The sequence below is a fragment of the Canis lupus genome, chromosome 12, assembly GCF_003254725.2.
Source record: "Canis lupus dingo isolate Sandy chromosome 12, ASM325472v2, whole genome shotgun sequence".
NCBI lineage: Eukaryota > Metazoa > Chordata > Mammalia > Carnivora > Canidae > Canis > Canis lupus.
The window spans coordinates 56119809-56138023 of record NC_064254.1 but is presented as its reverse complement, the minus strand read 5'-3'; the positions used below and the strand labels follow the sequence as shown (position 1 = coordinate 56138023).

The 18215-nt window shown below is 35.1% G+C and overlaps 1 protein-coding gene and 1 long non-coding RNA gene across 3 annotated transcripts in view; one reads left to right on the top strand and one right to left on the bottom strand.

The window, feature by feature from the left end:
• Nucleotides 1-13682, top strand: part of LOC112658413 (uncharacterized) — a 38279-nt gene extending 24597 nt beyond the window's left edge. For both annotated transcript variants that reach the window (XR_003135687.3, XR_007401322.1), the window contains exons 5-7: nucleotides 2729-2817; nucleotides 11404-11485; nucleotides 12322-13682. This is a non-coding gene — a long non-coding RNA (uncharacterized LOC112658413). The remainder of the gene's footprint in view (nucleotides 1-2728; nucleotides 2818-11403; nucleotides 11486-12321) is intronic.
• LOC112658411 (uncharacterized) overlaps nucleotides 1-18215 on the bottom strand; it is a 499297-nt gene that overhangs the window by 294200 nt on the left and 186882 nt on the right. The gene's annotated exons all lie outside the window — the stretch shown is intronic.

Here is an 18215-nt window from a genome sequence, read left to right as displayed (position 1 = left end):
TCACTCGTGAGTTATGAGGTCATCAATCATGACTGGGAATAAATGATTTATGTAAGTCACCCTATTGTATATTTTAGATACAGTATACAATAAAACACACACTATTGATTTCTAATATTGTTGCATTACGTTTATCATGTGTGTTTGCGAGACTGTGATCTTATGTCATCTGCTGCAACTGAGTATGAGATGTTAAAATAATTCATAAGAAAAGAAATGCACAAGAATGATTCAGAGAATTTCTGTTTTTAATTAATATCTTGCTAAGGCAATTTAAAATGTCTCCTTAAATTATAAACACTGTATCCAGCAAAGGGAATTGTAGTTAAGACCTGAAGTCAATATATAAGGCCATGATTAGGAAACAGAAAAGTACTAAAAGAGATCCTTTGAATAGAGCATATGCTATTCGGATTAACCTACAGAGATACTGAAGACAAATCTCCCAATAAGGAATACTGTACTGTGTGTCACACTTAAAAGGATCAATGGCTTAGTAACAAGAATGTCATGGAAATATGAAAAACTTCTTTCAGACATTTTTAGAAAAGAAAGGTAGAGTGGGGAACAAAAACCCAACTTATTCCTTTCACTGATGAAAGCTTAGAACCTTTAACTCTAACTCAGGTTGAATTTGCAAAGAATCCAGAAGCAAGTCTAATGAACATATTAATTGAAAATGAACATAAAGTGGTCAGGAAAATACTCTCGTTTGAATGGAATTCTCTAAAAGAATATAGCATCTTAAAAGATTGGAAATTTTTTCTTTTGCTTCCTTCCTATTTCATCCCCCAACTGACTTCCATTTCTTCCCCTGATGAGCTTAAAACCATAAACATGATTTTTTAAAAAATAAAACTACAAGAAAATGCAAAGAAATTTGAGGGAGGCAATCAAAAACATATTGAAAATCAAACCTAGAATAAGAGCATCAAAAATCCAGGAACTTTCAGCTATTTGCAATTACAAGAGTAATTGCTATTTTAACATGTTTTGCTTGTTCCAAAGAAACTCTGGTTCGTAAGCTGAAATTCAAGGAGTTTAAATCACAGCGAAATCTTTTAGGAGCTGATCAAGACTAAATATACAATCAAAACAACCTATTATCTACATATTTTAGTTGATTAAAAAAATAAGGTACGGCTCTGAGCCGTGCCACGCAGAAGTTGTTGACCAGCTGTGTTCAATTCCCAGTGATGATAAAAAAATAACTATTTAATCTGAAGTATGAAGAATTTAGGTCAGATATAAAGAAAAAATTATTTTTCTTACAGAAAAGTATTAGACATTGACATTAATATTGAGAATAGTTGCAGAATTTTCTTTGGAAATTTTTAATAGTAATTTCACTTTTTAGAATGGTTTTAAGTTTGTCCTAATCTAATGGCCAAGGGTTGTATTATAAATTCAAATAACTTCTCACAATTCCTTTCACTGCTTAATTCTATGATGATACTAATTAATTGAGAACCCTGTTTTATAGAGCAACAGCATAAGAGGGCTGAGAATTTCAAAAGCAAGTGTCGGTAGCTTTTATAATTAGTAAGGTGATATATTAGAAAGTGAGTCAGAAGTCCACGGTTTAGCTAAAAATCCCGTTTAAGTCCAATACTATTCAGAAATATTTTGTTTGGGGGTTTTCCCCTAGATTTTTTTTTCTATTTGCTTCAATTAAGATTTCTTAACCTATCGCCTTGAATGGGCTTTAAGGGAGTTTAATATCTAAAATTGTATTCAAAAAATTGTGTATGATAAAAACATATGTATGTTTCTGGGGAGAGAGCTCATGACATTATTAAACTTTATTCAGAGACCAGGTCTAGAAACAAAAAATTTTTAAATTTTAAAAAAGATTACAAACCACTGATTCAAGAGGCTGTCATTCACAATCAAGTCTATTATCCATCTTTCCAAATCGCTTATAAAATTAATCCCATTTTTTAAAACTTTATTCTTTCATCCTGCTCTCTGCCTTTTTCTCCCCCTCCTCCCCATCCCACATTTGTCGGTCTCTCTTTTATGACCTTGATTCAGTTTTGCAATTGGTCAGAATGAAGTACTTAAACTCAGTGGCTAATTTTGATATCTTTCAAGTGCCTTTGGATAAAAGCTTGGTTGTAAGTTCAACAGTCTGAACTTACTAACTAAAGTCACTTTTTTTCTTGTGTGCAGATATCAGATCTGCTTTCTCCCCACACATAATCAAAAGAGTAGCTGCTACTTAAATGTAGCAACTCACATACAGAATCAGAACAGTCATTTAAGAAAAAAAAAATCCTCTTCTAAAACTCAGAGTAAACCTTGTAATGTTTTAATTTCCAATTTTATAGTTTTAATGATGAAATGTGATGAGATACAGGAATATTATCATTTGATATAAGGAGACTACAAAGAGAAGCAGACAGTATAATTAGAAGGCATCTTTGCTGATATATATATAGAAAGTGGTGCATGATCAAGTGAGGATATTTTTTGGAAGGAAGGGAGAAAATAAGAAGAGAGGGACAGAGAGAGGGACAAAAGAGAAAGTGGATATAAACCTGGTTTAATCAGTTTAGAGCCGTTTTAATGAGCTTGCTCCCCAAGCATTAGAAATGCTGATGGAGCCATAGCCTATACATTTGGTCCTGTACCAGGTTGGGTATGAGGAGACTGGGGACTTAACCCCAGCTCAGCTCCTGACTCATTGAGTGACCTCAAGCCAGTTAACCCATCTGTTGTTTTTCAGAAGGTGATGACTTGGAGACTGTCTAGCGATTGCTGTGCATTAATGGGGTGACAGTCAGAGGAAGACGCCTGGGGCAGGAGAGCTTCAGTGTAAGGAAATCAGCCTTTACTGCTCTGCCCAATCATGTCAGCACTACTGCTATTTCAGGGGGCTTCCTGCCATTGTTGTTCCCTGCTCCGGAACACCCCATGCTGCCAAAGCCACTGCAGGGGGTCACCTTTAACAGACAACCTCATTTTCAAATTTCCAGACCACTAAATCAAATGAACCAGTGCAAGGGTAATTTTTTTAAGGTTGCCAGAGAGATGCATAGAAGAGTTGCCTATCTTGGGAAGAGAAAATTAAAGCAAGAATCTCACTTTGTGAAGATTGGAAAAGAAGGTAGATCAGAAAGCAGCTTCTTGAGTTTGGGAATTATTTAGATTTTAAATTGTGTTTTGCTCTACATCAAATTGGATTAGATTCCTTAAATCTTCTAAGACTTTGATCCAGCCCATTCCACATTTACAAATTAAAAAGCAGCTTCAGCAGTGAAAATCATATAAGATACAACAAGAAAGCTTCTAGGGGCATACAGGCAGATTTAGCCGAAAGGCCCATCCACTTGTGCAGTGTCTCATACCAACATGTTTGCACTTTGACCAAATATACTCAATTCCTATAATGCTAAACATTCTTCAGTGGAGAGGCATGCATTCATAAAGCAGCTGTAGATCTAGATTCCTTTATTTCTGAATCCAATAATAATTTATTCTATAGGAATTCATATCCTTAGCATAATTAAGAAAAACAAAATTACAGGGCACTAAAAGTGTTGCACAAATGCAGATCAGTTAAAATTTTTACCAAAATTTTTACCAAAGCTAAAATAAACGAGTGTCATATATTTGATAACTTGACATGTCCAGGACAACTAGACTCATCCTAAATAATCATGCAGAAGTGAAAGCAATAAGGGAAAAAGAGAGGAAGAGGGTCAAACATTCAAATCTAAAAGTTAGACACACCAATAAATGTAGCTGTGCAGGAATTTAAAAAAGCAGGAAGTTTAAGCCAAAATATCATCTATCCCAACTCTAAAGATTTGACCAGGCATCCCTGAAGAAATAAAAGGATCATCAGCTACCCCCAAACAGAATCATTCAGCATAGCACACTCCAGCAGCTTCCCAGTGCTGCAATGTGTGTGCAGGGTTTCATCAACAGAGTTTGAAAAGCACCGCTATTCTCCAGATAGTGCTCACTACATGAACGCTAACATAAATCAAAAATACTGGCGTGTGTTCCCTGTACTCACTGCAGCTTAATCCGCTTACTCTAACCCTTCCCACCTTCACACAGGGTCATCTCTCCATGTAACCGACATATTCCCCTTTCAAAAATCTTTTTTTTTCATGAAGGTTTATAAATGTCTTATTGATTTTTCCACACAAGGCCAGTCAACTTCTGACTTCACAAAAGGAGTTGAATAAAGTGGCTGAACCCACTGCTGTTTCCCTACCTACATAAGTAAAGTACCACTACAGTTAATTTTAGTCCTACCAACTGACCTAGTCATAGGATAGACATCATCAGTCCTGGGTACCCAAAGGACAAAGACCCTTTTGTGATCTTGCCTGACTACAAAGTTATAAAACCATTGGCCAAATAATTGGTTGGCCTGTTTGATTCTTTCCGCCACCCTGTCTCAGCCCTATATGATGGAAAAAAAGAATCTTGGTGCAGCTTCTGAAAACTTTTTTTTGATAACTGATTATTTTTTCAGCAAATCAGTCAGAAAAGATTGTGTCATGTATCTTCTTCACTTAAACATTAGAATTAAGAATGTAAACTTTAAAATGTTTTTGTCTTTGATCTCATTCATAATCTTCCACAGTTTTTGAGAAAATTATTTATTCTCTTCTTTTAATTATTATAGATTACTTATTATTATACTATTATCATAGGTTATTAAGATTTCATGCTACTTCATAGCTTTAATTCTTAGTTATACTATTTCATTCATAATTTCTTCTTAGTTTCCTTTTTCTTTCTTTAAAGAAATTAAGAATTTTCAGGGGATCCCTGGGTGGCTCAGTGGTTTACTGCCAGCCTTCGGCCCAGGGCGGGATCCTGGAGACCTGGGATCGAGTCCCATGTCAGGCTTCCTGCATGGAATCTGCTTCTTCTTTTTTTTTTTTTTTTTTTAAGATTTTATTTATTTATTCATTAGAATACACAGAGAGGAGAGAGAGAGAGAGAGAGAGAGAGAGAGAGAGAGGCAGAGACACAGGCAGAGGAAGAAGTAGGCTCCATGCAGGGAGCCTGACGTGGGACTCCGATCCTGAGTCTCCAGGATCACGCCCTGGGCTGAAGGCGGCGCTAAACTGCTGAGCCACCCGAGCTGCCCTGGAGCCTGCTTCTCCCTCTGCCTGTGTCTCTGCCTCTCTCTCTCTTTCTCTCTCTCTCTCTCTATCATGAATAAATAAACAAAATCTTTATAAAAAAAAGAATTTTCAAAAATGATCTTGCATTGAATATTTCCTCCTGTAGCAACTGAACAGTATAAGGCAAAAACAATACACAAATTTTATATGCATAGAGTGGGAAGTGGTAAATAGGCTATACGGTTGCAAAGCTTCTACATTTTACTTTATTTTATTTAAGATTTTATTTATTTATTCATGAAATAAATAGAGAGAGAGAGAGAGAGAGACACAGAGAGAGAGAGAGGCAGAGACACAGGCAGAGGGAGAAGCAGGCTCCATGCAGGGAACCTGACGTGGGACTTGATCCCAGGTCTCCAGGATCACACCCTGGGCTGAAGACAGCGCTAAACCGCTGAGCCACCCTGGCTGCCCAAGTTTCTACATTTTAAAGTAATACAATATTAATGCTAATTAAACTGTGAAAAAATAATGATGTACATTGTAATTCCCAAAGTAACCATTAAACACATATAAATGGAATTTTGAAAATCCTAAAAACATTTCTATAGTAGAAAATAAGACAGCAAAGTAAAAACAGAATAATAAAAATCAGAGGGGTCAAAATGGAAGACAATTTTTTTAAAATGGTGACCTAAGTCCAACAACATCAATAATTACATTTAAGTGTAGGCATGTTAATTTCAATAAAGAAACAGAGATTGTCAGAGTATTTTTAAAAAGCAAGACCCAAATCTATGCTGTGTATATGAGATGAACTTTTTTTTTTTAAGATTTTATTTATTTTTCATGAGAGACACAGAGAGAGAGGCAGAGACATAGGCAGAGAGGGAAGCAGGCTCCCTGCAGGGAGCCCAATGCGGGACTCGATCCCAGAATCCGGGGATCACGACCAGAGCCAAAGGCAGATGCTCAACCGCTGAGCCACCCAGGTGCCCCATATGAGATGAGTTTTAAATACTAAGACACAGATAGTTTAAAATTAAATGGATAGGAAAAGATGTACCATTTAAATAATAAGTATAAGGCTGGAGTGGCTATCATAGAAGTTTTATTGTAACAGACAAAAATAAGAAAGCCTACATTCTAACAAAAGGAGAGTGGATAAACCACAATTCAACCATGCAATGAAATACTAGCTGGCAATAAACAGGAACTGACTGCTGATACACCTGAGTATGTATATATCTCAAAAACATGGTGAATGAAAAAAGTTCTGCACAAAACTAAACATACTATGTAATCCCATTTATGTTCTATTCTAAAACAGGTAAAATTGATCTATACTGGAAAATATCAGAAAGGTAGCTGGTTTTAAGTGGGTTGGGGCAGGGATTGACTGAGAAGGGACATGAAGGAATTTTCTAGGGTGATGATAGTGTTCCACAGCATGATCCTAGGGATGGCTATACAGGTACATACAATTGTCAAAACTCAATGTACACTTAAGAATTGTGTATTTTATTGTATGTAAACTTTACACAAAAGAAAAAAATGTAAACAAATAGAACACTCACTAGTGACATGCATGCTAGCTATTAGGGGAAAGTGTCTGATGTCTGCACTTTTATTGGAAATGCATCAAAAAATAGATGAATGAAGAATGTAGGAACAACTAAATGAATAGATGTGTGACAAAGCAATAGAGTAAAATGTTAATAGACGACCCACCTAAATGGTAGTTACATGAGGATCACTATAAGATTCTTTCTACTTTTCTGTATATTTGAAATTTTTCTAAACAAAAGTTGGAAAGTTACATATTAAAATAAAAATATAAGGGGGAAGTGGGAGAGGTGTACACAGAGGGCTAAATTGTATCTGCTTTATTCCTGAAAATGAAGAGACAAAATGGTCTGAAGCAAATAGAGCAAAACATTATGATTTTAAAAACCCTAGTATTCATGGGTATTAGTTGTATTATTCTCTTTTCTCTTTTATTCATATTTTTCTTCATGCTTGAAATATTTCATAATTTAATTTTTTATAAAATATAAATGGAATGAATGTAATGCATTAGAGTATGAAGGGCAATGGACTGAGTCCTGAGACCTGGCATTTTAGTACTTGCTTGATCATTAAGAGCTATGAACCTAGTGCAAAGTGACAAAATCTCTCTGAGCCTCAATTTCCTCGTTTGTAAAATAGTTAAATTGAGTTGATACATTAGAAATTTATTTTCATTTCTATAATTCTATAAACCTAAGATAGGCAAAAATAAATAAAAGTGTATTTTTAGGAATTGCTTCCTAAGAAATGTTATATGTAAACCAAATACTCAGAGTTAATCATACAAGTAGTCAGAGATAATTTTGTGCAGAAGGGAATCACAACATTTATGTTTTCACTCAGCCTATATTCAAAAAGTAATATATAAGTAGGAGGAAAATCGTATCACTGAAGAGGCCAAAGCCTTGAAAAAAAAGAAGCAAAGTTTAGTTTTTAAGACATAATTTCTACTATTTATTCTTCTAATAACGGGGTCTTGAGAATTCCATTTTAAGCCTCATTTTTTCATCCCTACAATATGGGGATTAGAGTTAATGACCTTTAAGAACACTGCCAGTTCTAAGATTCTACAATTAGAATTTTATGTGGGTTAAATATCTGTGAGTGTATATTACTAGACTTTTGCCTATCCTCCCACATCCACTAGTACTTCCACCTAAACATCATACATCAAAGGTAGGTAAAAACTTTGTGAATAGTGTGGCTTTTTTGAAAGCTCTACAAGGGGCACCTGGGTGGCTCAGCGGTTGAGTGTCTGCCTTTGGTTCAGGTCGTGATCCCCGGATCCTGGGATGGAGTCTTTCATCAGGCTCGCCACGGAGAGCCTGCATCTCCCTCTGCCTATGTCTCTGCCTCTCTATATCTCTCATGAATAAATAAATTTTTAAAAATAATCGAAAGAAAGAGGAAAGAAGAAAGAAAGAAAAAAAGAAAGAAAGAAAGAAAGAAGAAAAGAAAGAAAGAAAGAAAGAAAGAAAGAAAGAAAGAAAGAAAGAAAGAAAGAAAAAGCTACACAATAGAACTGTCACTATCAAATCCCACTAGATAGCTAACCAGAATTGGTGTTGTTTGTGATTTGTATGCAGTGGGCAAATTAGTCTTGCAAAACTATTGGTATTAAAATTTTCAATGCAGCATTTAGGGATGTAAGCACAGGGTACTCCTGAAGATCAAACAGCATGCTGCCATGTTACCTATTTTAATACCATCTCTTGGATCTGACATCATATTTCACATGTACACAGAGAGTGTACATAGAACAAAGAAAAAACAGAGGCAAGAGAACTTGATGTATTAAAGTTGATACTTACCTGCTACTTGGTAATTCCCTATCTCTTTAAGGAATTTATTTGAGCTTGAAATACTGTTTTTGGTTATCAGCTAAGACATTTAAGACCTGTCTTTCTGGCCACAAAATAAATCTTATGTCATCTTTTTCCAAAACAAACAAACAAACAAGTAGGGCAAGGGGAGGAGGAGATCCTTATCCTTGAAATTCAAGTACCTTTTAACTCTTTACCAATGCAACTTATTCACAACATCTTCACAATTACAATTCTTTAGGAAAGAAAAGGATGTCTAAAATATAACAATTATTGCTACTTGTCTTAAAAAAAAAAAAAGACAGTTTGTCCCTGTTTCAGCAATGATATTCCCAATCATTTCTTATTCTGTGAACATCTTATTTTGATTAAAAAGTTACTAAATCCCATTTCACAGGGCAACACTTTTTTTTAAGATTTTATTTATTTATTCATGAGAGACACAGAGAGAGACTGAGAGACAGAGACACAGGCAGAGAGAGAAGCAGGCTCCATGCAGGGACTCGATCCCCGGGTCTCCAGGATCACGCCCTGGGCTGAAGGCAGCGCTAAACCGCTGAGCCACCGGGGCTGCCCCCAGGGCAACATTTCTTACCTGAAGACAAATATTTCAAAGTTTCTAATATAATCTCTTTTCTCAAAAAGTGAAATGTTTGTCCATGTAAAAATTTATCTTTCTGGAAATAGAGTGCCATTTTGAGACTTTTGCTTTGTAAATAGATTAGGAACAATTTCTTCTTTCTCTTCTCTGCTTCCTTCCCACTTTCTTAGTCGCTTTATCTTTCTTTTCATTTCACATATCATTTTTTTCTTTTCTTATACCTAACTTATGTTTATTGCTTCTCGGTGTCCTAATATGGTTAACATTTAAGTCTTCCCCAGTGGGGTCTAGTAGGAATGCATTCCATTGTGCAAAAAAGCTTTTGCTAAGGAAGCTAAAGAGGAAACAAAAGGATCTGAAGAAACAAATCTATTTTTCTGTCATTATGTGCCTGAAAGGAACCTGCCACCCAGAAGAAAATCTATTTAGTTTTACAGTATAACTAATTATGCATGAGTTTAGACCAGAATCCCTAATGTTCAAAGAAACCGTATTATGCCATAGAGTAGAGCCATCCTTCATTTTTAAGAATTGACATAGGCTTTAGGTAGCTATAGAGCCCATTTACCCATTGTACATAATAGTTTTTTGTAAGCTGAGAAACCAAAGGCCAATGAAGAATTAATAGTGGCTACATTCAATAGGTGTTAGGCAACAATAGGGGAACCTCAGGTTTGTGCTTAATATTCTGCATGCCCATGTCTAGTTAGTCTAAATGCTCTTCATAAAAGGTTTGGATGCACTTCTGTACCACTGTTTTTAAGCCCCAAGAAAGACTTAAATTTAACAATAAACATGAACTAAAATGGCCCAGGGGAAGAAATATCATTTTTGTTTGTTTCTTAAGAGGCAGGCAGAACCAAATTAGTTGGCTTTCCCAGAACCAGTCTGTAAAAGTGTGAAAAAGAATGTTAATATTTCTGTGAAAGGGAGGAAAGGGGACATATTCTCTGTGTTTCTCAGACAGCTTTATAGACTGTCATGGGATGAGGTTCGGGAAGGGAGGTTGGGGGGAAATGGAGAGCAGCATGAAGACTTTTATTCTAAGAATATTCTAAAGATCAAGAAGTTTCTAGATCTTTAGAATTAGAAGAACTAAAACTTCAGAACTAGAAATTTCTAGCTTTTTCATCCAAAAACTACATGAAACTAGATTTCTAGGTTACTCAGAAAATAGATGAAATTATTGTCTATTTCCTATCCCATTTCTTACAGACATAACCACTTTAAAGAAAGAAATCCTGCTTCCTTTAATATAAGAGTGTGTAGGAAATAAGTTCTGTTACCTCACACAGAGCACTTCTAAACCTCTCTATACTCAAGTGAATAGTAATAATTTCTTTATCCCATTACTTGGGAGCAAAAAAGAAGAATGAAGAATGAATAAGAAGAAGGAGGAGGAGGGAGGGGGGGAGTAGATGATGAAGAAGAAGAAATGTTGGGTGGGCTACAGGGCCTGTGTATGTAAGTGAGGCAAGAAAGGAAGGCTACAAATCAAAATAGTTAGACTTGTGAATTACTTTTCTGGGTGAAGTTGCCAGATCTCTTCCATGTTTGTAAATTCATGCTAAATAGTAACTGTCTTCCTGATAAATTGTGTGGCCTGTTATCTAAAAGCAGTTACTACTAACTAGGTATTCTATTTTACCATGAAAGTAGAATCCACTAAGATTTTGGGGTTTTTTTTTTCATCCTTTTATCATTGGATTCATAATCCTTTTACTAGACATAATTCTCCTCCCTCTTTCTGTGTTTACAACCAGGTCCAAAAGAGGAACAAATAAGTCATGTGAAGGGAAATAACTATGGATTTCTAAAAACAAACATGGCCATTCTTAGGGAAACACAGAATCAATAGATCATTTGAAATGTACCACTATATTTTAAAGTGAAACTATGCTGAATAATATTTTTTAAAGTTAAATAAAATGCATCAGGAGCATTTGTAGTCCAAGTAGATTATTGATGAAGAAATAATTTCCTTCATGTCATAAAATGCTATTTTCCAAATAGAATATGCATTTTCCTGGTATATAACTATTCCATCTAAACAATATCTTTTCTGAAACATGCTGTTAATAGTGGTTGTTGTTAGCAACTGTGTTTAAAAATTCTAAAGACACAGGTTAATATGTGAATTAAACTCTAGCATAAAGCTTACAGAAAATACTAAACATGTCATAAAAGATAAGAAGCTCATAATGGAAGAATTAAGCACCAAAATGCATATGTAAACACCTCTTTCTTTTTTCACCCATATGGACAAATAGAATATGGATAAATATTAAATTATATTTTTATTGTCTTCTGATCACAGGTCAGCTGATTGCTGAGTCATGGTGGCTTTGCTCCCAAGTGGCAACAGAGAATAAAAGAACTTTTCAGACTCTCATCAGGAGGTACAATCTTCAACTCACCACTATTTGACCCAAATTAAAAGCTGGATTCATAGAACTGTAATTTTTACAGAGCTATCCAAATTTTATTATGTCCCTGTATTTGTGATATCTGTCCCTGGGTTAAGTTAGACCAACAGACATAACCTGAACCTTCTCCTACTGACCACCTGCAGGACTTTTCATTGCATACATATAACTAATTTTTCAATGTCAATTGTCAAGGAAAGATTGTAAGTTTGATGAGAGCAGGGGCTACATCTCTTACATTACCATTCCACACCTGTTTCAGTGCCAGATAACTCACAGGAGACACACAAAACGTAACTATTGAATAAATGAACAACCCTAGACTTGCTTTCACTGACTTCCTTTACCAAGATATTATATAACGTATAACATATTAGTGTGCGTGTGTTGACTATAGTTTACAGTTAAGAAACATATTTCTCTGAATTACACAATGTTCTATGAAGACCAAGGAGTCAAATTTCCTATGAGCCTGTGTATCTGGAATAGTTGCACATCTCCTGAAGAATACGTTTCTTTTCTTGATGCTGACTCTGTGCATCCTGGAATTAGTTCCATCTTTGTGTTGGCTGTTAAAGAGCTGAGGACTAAACATGTGGCCCACAGGTAGCCAGTATACAGGGCTTTAGAGTGGGCATTTGGTTCCATAGTTACACTACATGCTCCACCCTTTCCCTTCCCTGGCTTTCTCTTGGCTTCATTTCCCTCTCATAGTTTTAGATTTATGGTATGTATCTTTGTAAGCCACCTAATTTCTTTTTGAATCAAGGTGGAATGCAAGTAAATTGATTTTTTTTCCTTTCATGTAGAAGTTAATAACTTTGCTGAAGAAAAGAAGAGCCAAAGGAAGACAGAATACAGACTTTGGCAATGTATGGCTGATTTTAAGAGACCTTCGGGATATCTTGTGAAGAGGAGATACTATTTCTATCCCACATTGTATAGTTTCAGTTTTATGTACAGCACAAGGCAACTGCACAATGTCAATCCTTTTTATTATGTTTTATTAATTATGTTAATACTTACAACATATTTAAAGATAAAAAACAAAGGAATGTAACTGGACCAGAAGTAGCTTAGCTTTTACTTCTGGTCAGAACGTCAGGAATAAGGAAAATGAATGAAATTATAAAAATATATGGAAAACATTGGTATCAGGTAAACAGAATGACTTCTTGTTGTTGAAATATGTTTAAAGATACAGGGTCCCTTCCTATTCCCATACTCCTTTCTTTCACAAGGTAAATTGTCAATTTTTCATAAGAGGTAGATCCTCAGGAGACAGATAAATAGACCAATGCTAGATAAGAGCAAAAAAAATTTCAGCTTTTCTAAGAACTAATACTTGAGTTGAATAGTTTATTCAGAAATGCAGTTGCATTGAATCATAATCTGACAAAATTATGGTAATAGTTAATCTGAATACAAAATGGCCCTATGTTGTTATTGCTACCCATTCATCTACATATCAAGTACATTTAACTAAAAGGAAGAAACAATGACATAGGAAAACACACACACACACACACACATACATACATACACATACACATTGTCATCTGCCCCCAAATAGCAAAGACATCTCAACCACAAGAACCTTGCCCATCTCTGCTCCAGGTTCAGGTAGAGAACTATCGTCAGTCTATTTTAGTACTCCTGTTTAAATTCTGTACGTCTTTATAAATGCAGTTATCATTACCATTGTTGCCTTATCACTCTCCATGATTGCTCTCTTTCAGTCAAGTACAAAGGCAGCCTGAATATAAATGTTTTGTCATAAAACTGCTATTCAAATAATAAAAAAGGGTTATAATAGTACTAAAAATAATTTACCCCCAAGGCTGCTGCATAGACTGGCAGTGTGCAGACTGAGGGGCACAAAACACCTCTAGCCATACTCTCACTATCCTCTGAAGTCTTCCACTACATCAGAACCATATTTGCATGATTTTAAAGATAATTTAGATGTCATTATATGACTGGGATATCTAGAACCTTTTTAGCATTAGATTAAAAAAAGATACAAGTTATTTTAGTTATTGCCATTACTGCACTTAAGAAACGTGGGGTAAATCAGAGTTTATACCTTTCAAAGAGAGTTACTTTTTAACTAGTTTTGGGTAGATGGATAAATATGTAATGCATATATGTATACACACATACAATGTACACACATAGACATACATATATCATACATACACATACAGGTTATAAACACATCTTATGTAGACATATATCTATATATTATATACATATATATACAAATATATCATACAGACATATTATGTATACAGGTGTCGTGTGTACATGCATGCATATAAACACATGCATCCTATATGTCATATGTAAACACACACATATAAAATCTTTACATTGAAAATGCTTTTGTTGGCATCAGGACTGGCTATGCACTGCCACCCAGGGGCTGTCTACAACATTTTAACACTGCTATCTTGCCAAGAGGCATTCAAAGTCATTACCGAATGCATCCTGGACAGTCCTTCATGGTAGCTGTTAGCATTCCCGTTGCATATTCCAGTAGCTTTGGTGTCATTTCCCATTGCATGAATGCACATTGCAAAGAAAGGCAGAGAAAAGGAAGAGAGAAAAGAACACCAAACAAGCAAAGGACCACCTAGAAGGAAACAAACAAATTACACTGACAAGGCTGACAGGGGGGAATAAGAAAGAGAGAAAGAGAGGAAGGAGGAGGTTTATGGGCTTCATGCCCACTGCTCTTGGTAAATATCCCTCCTCGCAACAATAAAGACAAATAAAGTACAAAGAAGGGATAAAGCAGAAGATTACAGACCTGGCCGGTGTTTGATAAATGGCACTCTACTTCACTCTGCTTATTGTGTACTTCATACCTCACTCCTGAATATGGAAGAGAATTTTATTAAAGATTTAGCCACGGTGGTGGTGGTGACTGGCTCACAGTAATTTTCCTACAAAGTAGTTTAATCTATCACAGGGCAGACAGTGCACCTTCTTACCATGTATCATATCTGTCTATTGAGTAAGTGCTATCCAAATCCAATTTCTTTTCATTTTTGGAACCTGTGATGCATATTCAAGATACACTTTCGTTTTGTCTTTGTCCTAAATTGGGCACTGTATGAGATGGGGGCAGAAGGAGTGCTAATAAGAAGAAAACCTGCATTCTGTGGTTTCCATATCAGTCTGGTCATTTTTTGTATTTTACAAAAATAAATTGCATAATTTCAATAGCATATAATATTGGTCACATGTGGAGTCACCAGGACCTTTCATATTTATGGGTATGAATATGAAGCATTGCACCACTGATTATGGAATGAACTTAGAAAATCATTACAGTCAAGTTCCGGTTTTGAGCTTTGTGGAGCACATAGGGGTTGTTCCATTCAATAATGAGATGGCTCGTGCAATAATAGGGAAACTGTTTCGACCAAAATCATTCAGCAGTTCATTACGTGGTAAAATGTAAATCCAGAAGTGTCATAAGCAAGGTACTTTCAGAGTGCTCTGTTATGGAATCGCAGAAATTAGAGAAGCCCCGTGAGGTCACTCACTTCATCTGTTCCTGGTATCAAAGTGCTCTCAGCAAAATATTTTCAAATATAGAGTCCATGCTCCCATCATGAGATTCTATTATTTCTTCTTTCATTGCATTACTTTATTTCACTATGATGAATTGTTTTCAACCTGACAATTGTTTCCTTTAAATGTTATTGGTCTTTTGTAACAAATAGTAATTCTGCCCTAACTCAATTACAACAAATCCTTCACACTAATGCTAGACCTTGTTATAGACTCTCTTTAAAACTGATCTCACATATATACTTTTTAATATAAAATATATCACATGCAATTAAGTTCATCCTATGTTATAGAGACATAGACTATAACACTATTCTATAGCCTACCTTTTTTCCCAATTATAAATGGTGAGCATTTGTCCATGCTATTATTCTTGAAATATAATTTTAAGTGGCCTGTCAGAGATTCGTAAGCACTTTAACTCATTTCCTAAAATATTTACACCATTCTCAGTAACTCCGCAATAAGCATCCTCCAGTTCTGTGAATAACTTTTGAATAGAATTTGCTGGCATTTGTTAAACTAAAAATTCCTTGAAGCCACAGCTTTTGTCCAATCTCTATTTGATTTTATTGCAAACATAGTATGGATATTTGATAAGAATGCCTCTAAGAAATATGTTCCTATCAATTAATATTCGATACGAATATTTCCTTTTGCAAACACTATGAAACTAACTCACAATCTGGGATTCATACTACTATGATTTCTTTATATTGTCATAATAAATTCTGCATGAGAAATTTAATAATTACTGTTAAAATATGCCTCCCTTCTGGAAATTTCCTCCATAAACCAGAGACCTTCATAAATATCAATACAATCAAGATACATCCATAAATTAAATTGTTTAATCACTGTAGTACCTAGATAACTAGAAGAGATAAGAAGGTTGGCAACCAGAAAAAAATTGTCCTATTTCATAAAGATTGTGAAAATGCTCACATCTTTTAGATGCCATCTCTTAAAAAAGAAAAACACTAACATTGACTCATATTTCGAATAGGTCTTTCATATTCAAAACTACATTTACCTTACACATTTACACAATTTGGAGATTTAAGTTCGTAATGGTAAAACAAGAAATCCAACTTTTAAAATAATTTTTCAACCGTCTTGGAAACTTTCTGTCTGAAGATTAATTTGAGAGTAACTTTAAACTCAGGTCATTATGATACAAAGGAAAAAAAACATCAAATTACATCATGCTGAAAGAGGGGGTAAAAAAACAACCAGAAAGTTGACCATTTTAAGAATTACTGTAATAATTTTAGGGGGGAAAAAGGGCAAACACATACTCACTTGGAAGAAAAAAATAAATATACTGAAGGCTTTTCTTTCAAAAAATATATATTTTAAGTGTGTGCTTACACATGTTAAACTAATGTTATATTTCCTGTATTCATTGCCTACAAATTCCTTCTACTCTTACTATTCCAAAATAAAAAGCACTCTATTGGCAACAAAAGAGTTTTATTTTTAATACTGCTTTATTTATATTCAAAGCAGAGTATTTATAAGGCATGAGGCACCAGTTATAATGAAAGACGTTAGTGCATTCTGGAAACCATGAGTCTTTTATTCACTCTTTAAGATGCATTCACTAAACACAGAAGATTCTCATTAAATGTAAAGATTAAGACCTATTTAAGCATAGTTATATAGAAATGACTTAGAAATTTGTAAAGTAAGTTTATTTTTACACTTCTAATAGAATCGGTTATCAGGGTCAGCAGTACAAGTACCGAGGGCAGGAGCAGACGTTTTATTCCTTGCAGAAGACTGCACCTACTACCACACAGCGCCACCTGGCAGCAGGATGAAGGACTACTGCACTGTGGTCTCCTGAGAATAGAGTCACTAATTGGTACAGTACAATGTGTTCTTCAGAAAGTCCCAACTGATGCTGGCCTCATTTTCTTCATTAAAAATGGACACATTCACATACCAAGTTTGAAAAGCTTGGGGTTTCTCTCACTTGGTTTTTGTTATCTGTACTTTTTAAACATCTTAATTTAGAACTCTTCATTTTCAAAGGGCATCTTTACTGCAGCTGATCACAGCTGATGATGATGAATGCATCTACATTTTTCAAAAATAATTTGTCATCAGTTTTCATGGAGATCATCACAATAAGTTAATTTACAACAGTGACACAAAGAAAACTCCAGTGTTCAGCTAAGTGTGGCTGTATGCCTCTTTAGAGAAGAACAACAAAAACACCAAAAAAATAACTTCTCATATCCATATGCTTGAATCATCTCTACTTTTGTTTATATGTCTATACACATAGTAATATTTGTATTTGTGTGCTGGGAAGGAATCTAAACACATGATTTGTACATATTAACATGAACAAAATTTTTTTTTAAAGATTTTATTCATTTATTCATGAGAGACAGAGAGAGAGGCAGAGACACAAGGCTGCATGCAGGGGGCCGGATGTGGGACTTGATCCTGTGTCTCCAGGATCAGGCCCTGGGCCGAAGGTGGCACTAAACCACTGAGCCACCTGGGCTGCCCAGCATTAACAAAATCTTATTAAATCCTTTGACCTTTCTTTTCAATGATTTACTTGTAACCTGAATACATCTAAACAACTAAAGACATTCATAGAGAAGAAAGAAAGGAAGGAAGAAAGAACACTAAATAACAACTACCTCCACAATCTGAGTAAAAGTAGTTATTATTACTCTTTCCACTGAAATTTATGGCATCTATTGTTCTTTAGTCCTAAACAATTATCATTTGTCATTCCCATTTCTTCATAGCCACACACTCAAAAAAACAAAAGGGAGATAATGGTGACAAACAGATAGTCATTTACTAAATTTCCAGTACAATTGAGATTCCAAAAATAATACTGCCAACTCAATAAGCAAAATATCAAACTGGGTTCATGTTTGTATTTAGCATGCTAGATCTAACTGAAGAACTAGTGGACCTCTCTGCATTACATTATGATTTTTGCAACCATATTTGCAACTAATTGTAACAAATGAAGTTTGATATCTCCCTAACTTGTGGGGTAATTCTTACTCAGAAAGAAAAGACAGTCTTTTTGCTTTGTGCTGTCTGGTCTTTCTTCCTCTAGTCTCTCAAAAACAAATGTTTACCTTGG